Genomic DNA, 8,957 nt, shown 5'->3' with positions numbered 1-8,957 from the left:
CCCCAGCCCAGGGTCTGGCACATACTAGGTACTCAGTGAAGGAGAGATTTGTTTGAGCTTTGAACTGAATGAGAAAGCAAAATATTTTATTTCACTGGGTCAACGTGGACTTTCTAATCACTGGAAGTGAGTTTTAATTACCAAAATGAAACTGTTATTTTGCCCCAAAGGGACCAAGAAGTCATGGATCTGTCTGATTATTATCAGGAGTCGAGAGAGGGAAACCGCCTTTGACAAAAGAAATTTTCAGGAGAGGAGAAAAATAAGATCATTTCTTCTGTGTACCTCCTCAATTCCAGCCCACTACATTCATTCATTCAACAAATATTTATTGAGTGTCTGCTATGTGCCAGGCACTGTTCAGTAAACAAGGAGGATTAATTACTATGATCATTCTTTGTATTGCCTCTGTTTGATAGCAAAGGAAAACTGAAGTCCAGAGAAGTGAGCTGACTTGCCCAAGGTAACACAGCAGGTAAGCGGTGAACTGGGATTAATGTATCTGGTACCTGAGTCCTTGCTCTCTCTTGTGATGCTGTAGAGGTAAGGGGAACAGAGAACAGAAGGAGCTAGTTAGGTGAAGGCCACAAAGATTACCAGCAGTCCCTGGGCCATTGTAATTTAATCTAAATACCACTGACCATCCACTCTGCTCCCTTTCAACCACTAACCCCAACTCCCAACTCCACTCCCCAGTCCAAACCACCTTCAGCTTCCTGCCTCAATAGCATCCTTCATCTCTGGAATGGTTCACTTTTCTGGCTCCCCCTCCAGGCTGTTTTCCACACAGCAGGCAGATGATCTAGGTGAAACATAAATGCGATATGCTGTGTTCAGTCGCTCAGTCCTGTCCAACTCTTTGTGACCCCATGGACTGTAACCCGCTAGGCTCCTCTGTCCATGGACAGAGAATTCTCTGCCAGCTGAACTACCAGGGAAGCCCATAAATGCAATAGTGTCACCTCTCTACCCAAAATCTTTCTACAATTTCCCACTGCTCTTAGAATGATAACAGAACTCCTGACCATGGCTTACCAGGCTCCACATAATCTATTCTCGATGACCTCTCCAGCTTCATCTCACTTCCTCTTCCTCCATCTGCTTGTTCAAGTCAGTATTTCGGTTATCTATTGCTGCATGGAAAATCACCCCAAACCTTAGTTCTCTTGTGATTCTTGCGTTTGGCTAGGCTCAGCTATGTGGTTCTTCTGGGGCTGGAGCCATCTGGAGGCATGACTGGGGTGGGCTTCCGAGATGCTCATTCACATGTCTAGAAGTTGATGCTGGCTGTTGCCTGGGAGTTCAACTTAGTTCAGTTCAGTTGCTCAGTCATGTCTGACTCTTTGAGACCTCATGGACTGTAGCACACCAGGCTTCCCTGTCCATCAGCAACTCCTGGCACTTGCTCAAACTCATGTCCATCAAGTCGGTGGTACCATCCAACCATCTCATCCTCTGTCGTCCCCTTCTCCTCCAGTCTTTTTTTTTTTTTTTTTTTTGTACAAAAGGTGTCTTTATTGAGGTTCAGGAAAGAATTAGGCACTTGGCCAGAGCAGCAGCTTAAATATGAGGCAAGCAGGCAGGGGGTTAGCCATGCCCAGGGCTAGGTTGGGTTGGTGAGGCTATAGGCACAGACTTTCCTCAGACAGAGAGGCTGAGGAGGAAAGAAAAGGGGGAAGGGGACGCAGAGCAGTCTGGGTCAGAGGCCTGGTGAGCTGGCCCTGAAGGGCTAGGCAGGAAGCGCTGGGTGGCAGATCCAGCAAGGAGGGGACCGGGCTCTCTTGCTCCACGTGCCCCTTAGGCCAGCCAGGCCTGAGCCTCTGGCAGGGGCAGTCGCGCTGGGGAGGGCCTTCCTAGGCCTCACTTCTTCACCTTGGCATCATAGGTACCTGCATTCTTGTAGGCACTCACGTAGCCACTGTCATCCAGGACGTCCTGCCGCCCAGCAATACCCTTGCCCTTGCCACTCTCATCAAAGCGTTCCTTGTGGGAGCCCGTGTACTTGCTGGTGTCAGTCAGCCATTCCACAGCACCCCCTGTCTTTGCTTTAGTAACGCCTACGTTGCCTGGTTCCTTGCCTGCCACCAGCTGGCAGATGGCATCAAAGGCCTCCTCCTTGCTCTTCCCCTTAAATCGCTTGGGTGCCAGCTCTTCTAGGGCCTTCTTGAACTCCTCGTAGTTGATGACCCTGGCAGACTTCGCCTTGACTTTGGAGAAGACGATGTCGACATCGGTCCCTGTCACAGCCTTTCCGTCAGCCACCTTGCAGTCCTTGCACAGCTTGGCCCAGTTCTTGCCATTCATCTCATGCCCACTGGCCTTGGGGTCACCATGGATGGCAAACTTGCGGAAGCTTTCCTCCAGCCCAGCCACATCTGTGCTCACTGCCATGCCACCCGTTTTCTACCTCGTGGCTGCTCCTACAATGCGCGTTCGATGGACAGGACGCAGAATGAACCGATGGTCGCAGGAGACTTGGGCGACTACGCAGCTCTGCTCCCTGCCGGCTCTGGGGCGGGACTCCTCCGGTCTTCAATCTTTCCCAGCATCAGGGTCTTTTCCAATGAGTCAGTTCTTCACATCAGGTGGCCAAAATATTAGAGTTTCAACTTCAGCATCAGTCATTCCAATGAGTAGTCCGGACGGATTTCCTTTAGGATGGACTGGTTTGATCTCCTTGCAGTCCAAAGGACTCTCAAGAGTCTTCTCCAACACCACAGTTCAAAAGCATCAATTCTTCAGCACTCAGCTTTCTTTATAGTCCAACTCTCATATCCATACATGACTACTGGAAAAACCATAGCTTTAACAAGACAGACCTTTGTCAGCAAAGTAATGTCTCTGCTTTTTAATATGCTGGCTACGGTCCATGGGGTTGCAAAGAGTTGGACCTAACTGAGTGACTGAGCAAATTTAACCAGTAAGCAAGGCAGAAGGCATTTGGGCTCGAGTGGCCTGACTCCAGAGCCTGTTCTTAACAGATGATGATGTTATGCAAACAGAGTTTACCTGCATTAAAAGGCTGGGAACAGGGCATAAAGCTGACCTGCAAATAGGCAAGGATGATGCTTCAACAAATGTTGATGAGCCCAGAAAACTCTGTGATTGACAGAAGGTACAGATGGAAGGTCTCAGGACAAGGTCGGTGCTGTGGAGCTTGGCCCCAGCTCCTAGAGATTGTCGACGGGCGGCCTTGCAAATACAGCTGAGCTAGAGGAGGTCTCAGAGCCCTGGCACTGCCACCCTCCACCAGGGGGCAGGGAGCAGCGTGCACTGTGCATCGGGGAGGGCAGCAGGCTCGTGTCTGTCCCAAGAGGGATTATCACTGTCAGCGGCAAGGCCCACAGTCACAGTGGACAAAGTGTGCTCAGCACCCATTACCTTAACAGGCAGGATTTTGTAGAGCAAGGAGACACTGCTAAGGAGAAGGGGGCCATCATAAAAGAGGGGCTAGGGGCATAAGTGGTACCCCTACCTGCTTCTTCTCAGCAGCCAGATCCCAGTGAAGGGAGCCAAGGAATCCAGAGGACCACAGTTGATTTTTTTAATGTAATATGTCCTCAGTCCATTAGCAATGATTGAGATCATTTGCCCTCCCTAAGCTGGGTCTGGGAATTCCTGAGATAGCAGTATAACATTGCCTCTTTCTTGGCCACCAAAACTCAGGTCCCTCTAAAGCCAGCAGATGCTCAGCAAAGGAAAAAGACACGTTCACCATGGATGGGTAGGTTTTACAATGTAAGAAGAGTGGGGGATAAAATTTGATTGATTGGCTTGTTCAGTTTTCTTAGCCATCCACCCCATTTCCTCTTCCATACCCTACTTCCATTCAGACAAAGATATCTGAAAGGTTTATAGTGAGACTCTGTGGAAATTGTATCACTGGTCATGTTTAGGGTTACTTTGTTGTTATGAAATAATCTTAGAAGAAACCCAGATACAGTTTAAAGTAACACTGTCTTTCACGGTAAGAAAGATGTTTTCTTTGAATCCTCTTCGACTCTTTCTGGTGATCTAGTTAAGGAGAAAGTCCCTTTTGGCGCTATCTCATCATTAACATCTTGCCGACATGTTTATCCTCCTTTTTAACAAGAGAAGGTAGACTTGGGATCAGCCCCATAGCAGGTGGTGAAATGGAACGTTATTTCATTTTCATTAGGTTTAGTTTTGCCGTGAGTTTGTGTGGTGACACAAATTAGGATATTTTACAAAGGGTTTCCCTTTTAAATGAATGTGTTTAATTAAAGTGACTCAGTTACAGGTAAAGTATTAAGTGAATAGTATTTATCACTGGGACAAGAGATGCTGGGTATGGCAAAGATCCGGAGATTATGAATGTTTAGAAAACACCAGAATGCAGAAATATGATCTGGTCATGTCACCTCCTGGCTTAACGTCTGCACCCGATCCTTCCTAAGCGGACCCTGCCCACCACCCAGTCTCTTCTCTGCCTGTCCCCCTTCCCACTCTGATCCGGACACACAAAACTTTTTACATTCTATCAACTTTTCAGGCTCTCTCTTGCCTTCAGGACTTTAACCCTTTACTTCCCTCTGCCCAGAACTCTCTCCTCCTCCCTCCTAAATGGAGAATTCCTACTCAGGGCTCAGGTCTTGGTTAGATGCGACCTCATCCAAGAAGTCTTCCGTCATCCTCCTGGCAGTGTTCTTTGCCTTTCCTCTCTGCCCTGCCCCCAGCATCCCCCATGTCTTCATCACATCACTCAGCCCAGGACACACAACTGCCCGGTTAGCTGCCAGGGCTGCCTATTAGAAGGAGAGCCGCTGGAAAACAGAGAGTCTGTCCGGTTCACCCCCACTTACTCACTCAGCAGTGTGCCGAGTGCCTAGTTAAGGGGGCAGGTGCTGTTCTAGGAGTCATAGCAGTAAACAGCATAGAAGAGCTCCTGTCTTCATTCTAGAGGGGAGAGTTGGACAAAAATAAATAAATAATGCTTTAAAAGCCATATGTATTCTTTACAAAATGTCAGGTTGTAACAAGTCCTTTCGATAAATTAAAACTGGGTAAGGGAGCACCGCCCTCGTCGTCCAGTGGATAAGAATCCGCCTGCCAACTCAGGAGACAAGGGTTCGACCCCTGGTCCAGGAAGATTCCACATGCCAAGGGGCAACTGGGCCCATGTGCCACAACTACCAAGCCCACGCCATAGGGCCCAAGAGCCTCAACTGCTGAAGCCCACGCACCGTAGAGCCCGCGTCACAAGACAGGCCACTGTAGTGAGATGCCTGCTGCTGCTGCTAAGTCGCTTCAGTCGTGTCCGACTCTGTGCGACCCCATAAACGGGAGCCCACCAGGCTCCCCCGTCCCTGGGATTCTCCAGGCAAGAACACGGGAGTGGGTTGCCATTTCCTTCTCCAATGCATGAAAGTGAAAAGTGAAAGTGAAGTCGCTCAGTCGTGTCCAGCTCTTCGCGACCCCATGGACTCACATCACAGCAAAAAGTAAACCCCACCTGCTGCGACTAGAGAAAGTCCTTGAGCAGCGACGAAGACCCAGCACAGCCAAGAGTAAATTAATCAGCTAATAAAGATTTTAAAAAGGGAATTAAAAAAAAAAGATGGGCAGTAATGGGGACAGTGGCTGCTCTTTTAGATTGGGGTCAGACAAGACCTCTCTGGGGTGATGCTGGCACAGAGACTTGAAGAAGGGAGGGGAAGAGGGCCAATGGGGACCGCAAAGCGGATGGCTCGGAGGCACAAACAGGCTTGGGGTGTTTACAGAACACAGAGGGGGCCGTGGTGGCCGGAGTGGGGTGAGCTTCCAGGAAGCATCTGGGCTGCACCCCCACTCTGGGAGGCAGGGAGAAGGCTCCCAGGGAGGAGGCTCCCCTTGGGCTGAGACGGTGCTCTGAGCAAACAGGAGGGAGGGTGCCCTCTCCGCCTGCGTGCCAGCCAACCCCGAGCCTGGCCCGAGAGACCTCCAACATTTGCAGAGGCGTTTCCTGTTAACATTTACCTTGGCTGATGTTTATTAATCGAGTCTATTAATAGACTTTTTTGGACCCTTCCTAACGAATAGCTTCTAGAAGATGCATTTCTTGCCCGTTATCCCCTGCCTCCTATGATGCTTCAGATATGTAAATTGCTTTTCCATCCTTTCTCTCTTGGTCTATTCATTTATTCATCCATAACACACATCTGAGTTGTTGAGTGGGGAACAACACAGACTCAGCTCCCACCCTCAAGCAGCACATAGTTTTGATGAGAGACAAGTCTGGAGAGCCCCAGAGGCCCATTTTCTTCCTATCTTTGTTAGCTTGGCAGAGAGGTGGCCGGGCTGGACCAGGCCAGTCTGTGGGCCACAGCCCACCCTGGCTTTGTTGGGTATCCACGTTCCTGTGGGCTGACAACCTCCAAGGCTCTCCCGTGTCCTCAGAGTGCAGCCCTGGGCCTTGACAAGCACACTGCCTAGCGGTCACTAATGCCCAGACAGCCCTTGATAGATTTCTTGTTACTCAGAGAATTTCCACATTCCCTCTTACCTCTCTGGCCAGCAGTCTGGAGTGGGTCCTTTCTCTCGGCGATGGTTGCATGTCCAGCTGGTTGGCCGGGACAGGCCTCTCTGCAGGAGCCCTGGCCACGCAGAGGACATGCCAGCTGAGAACCCATGATGAAGAGGATGAGAGTTCAAGGCCCTGTGGATGCTACTACTTCTCTTCCTCTTGTGTTTCCCCCCCAGCAATCTCCATCTGTGCCATGTGATGCTACTGCTGTGTCCATTCTCCCTTGTGTGACAATTCCAGGGCAAGGAGACAAGATAGAGGAAGCGCCCGACACTCTCACGAATGTTAGAGAGGAGATGACCAAGTGCCGTGGGTATTATTTGGGACTTGGACTAGGGGTGTCGGAGGCAGGGTTCTCTGGAGGTAGCACACAGGTGCTTAGTGGGGAGTGTTCTGAGATCAACACCTGGGAAAGGGAGGGGTAGCAAGGGCATTGTCTGGAGTTGGTTGGAGATGGCCGCAAAGAGGTCTTTGATTCTTCTCCTGCCATCAGTCCCTGATCAGCCTCTGGATGCGGTCAGCCCTGAAGTGAATGATGGCTGGAGGGCAAAGGCCAACTGCAGACAGCCTTTCATACCTGGGACACCAAGTCTTTCACTGAAGGTGATCTGGACACATGTTATGTCTACCACAGGCCCTTCAGGAAGACTTGCTGGAAGAAGGGGCATTTCACTTGGGGGATGTCAGAGCAGGCAAGGAAAGAAGAGTGGTCCAGGCAAAGGGTCAGAATGTAAGAAGACCCAAAGGCAAGGCAGAGACCACATTCTCAGGGAACTACGGGGCCCAAGAGGAAAGCAGGTGGATCCCTTTTAAGATGAAGAAACAGCCATGGGGAGGCCAGTGGACTTCTCCAAAATAAGTTTACAGTAAACGAAGGAGCCTAGCTTAGAGCCACAGCTGTGGGTTCTGAGTCCAGAGTCCTCCCAGCCCCTCCCCTTGGACAGCTGTCGCCCCCTCCGGGCACTCCCGTCTCCTCTTTCAGATGCTCTTTCCTTCTCCCCTCTCCCTTCTGAGCCCCTGTGCACACAGTCCCAACTCTGCCCGGTGAAGCACTAACATTCCTTCTACATCCAGCACGAATTCTGCCATTTGAAGGGCTCCCACTTGGGTTACATTTCAGGTCAAGTGTTGTTTTGTTGTTTGGAAATTAGAGTCAGTCTGCGGCCACGGTCACAGTTCAGTCAAAGACAGAGGTCCTGCTTGAACTTCTGACCAGAGTCAAATCAGTTGGCGGCAAGGTTTGGAGCTTAATCCTTTGAAAGAGCTCAGCCTAGAACCAGGGGCAGGTCTCAGCCAGGGACTGTGATCAGGGCTTGGAATGGAGCTGGGGGCAAGACTCAGTCTAGGGACAGGTTTGGGGTGTTAGCCTGGAACTAGAGTCAAGGTTAAGCCTTGGACTGGGGCTCAGGGATGTGAATGTGTGTCTGAGACTGGACTGAGGACCATCAGGGCTCTGCCTTCCCGCTCCTGAGGTCTGGAGTCAGAGCCAAACCCAGGAGTGGGCAGGAGAAGCCCGTGAGCACAGACTCAGCCAAACCCCACCCTCGCTGCCATACTGGGTACCAGATCCCACCACATTCTATGGGTCGTGGGGATCTGGGTCCAAGCCCGTTGGGGATGCTGTGCACTGCTGGAGCCTGGTTTTTGTGAGGAAGGGTCTGCACAGATCAGACGGGGCCCCAGGGAAGTCACAGTCAGCTCCCAGGCAGGCCCAAGGTGGGTGCAGGGAGGGGAGGTGGCTCGAACCATGGTGCCCCCAGCAAGACTCTCATGAGAGCCCCAGTGCCACTGGTCTTCAGAAAGCTGGGCCCCTGCATCGACTGCCCACCCTAAGTCCGCCGGGACTGGCTCTGCCAGGGGTAGGGGAAAGAGCCTCAGGCCGGGTGTTGGGGGCCTGGGCGCCCCACCTTGCCTCTCTCTCTGTGTGAAAGAAAGTGAAAGTTTAGTCGCTCAGTCATGTCCAACTCTTTGTGACCCCTTGTAGCCTACCAGGCTCCTCCATCCACGGGATTTTCCCGGCAAGAGTACTGGAGTGGGTTGCCATTTTCCTTCTCCAGGGGATCTTCCCGGCCCAGGGATTGAACCCGGGTCTCCCAGATGGTAGGCAGACTCTTTACTGTCTGAGACACCAGGGAAGTCCTGTAAAATAGGAACAATATAAGCTAAGAAAGGCATTTGACAAGTGAGGAAACTGACAGTCAGAGAGGGGAGGGACTGACCCCGGGCCACACAGCTCAGGGAGGAGGCGCGTGGGGATCTCAGGCCTGCTAGCACCAAAGCCCTCACCTCTCTTGCCAGTTGGGCTTCTTTCATCCCTGACACGACCGCATGCTGCCCATATCCACTCCATGCGGGCTCCCAGGGAAAGGCTGGAGAAGAGAAGGGGTGGGCAGGAGACAGGACAGACACCCAGGGGACGGGGCAGGCACCCAGT

At 51.4% G+C, this 8,957-nt stretch overlaps 1 pseudogene; it reads right to left on the bottom strand.

Moving 5' to 3' along the window:
* Positions 1-312: 312 nt before the first annotated feature.
* On the bottom strand, positions 313-2,534 carry LOC139032232 (tubulin polymerization-promoting protein family member 3 pseudogene; annotated as a pseudogene).
* Positions 2,535-8,957: the final 6,423 nt, after the last annotated feature.

This window comes from Odocoileus virginianus, chromosome 30 (genome assembly GCF_023699985.2).
Source record: "Odocoileus virginianus isolate 20LAN1187 ecotype Illinois chromosome 30, Ovbor_1.2, whole genome shotgun sequence".
Classification (NCBI taxonomy): Eukaryota; Metazoa; Chordata; class Mammalia; order Artiodactyla; family Cervidae; genus Odocoileus; species Odocoileus virginianus.
This window is presented reverse-complemented; position numbering and strand designations above follow the sequence as displayed.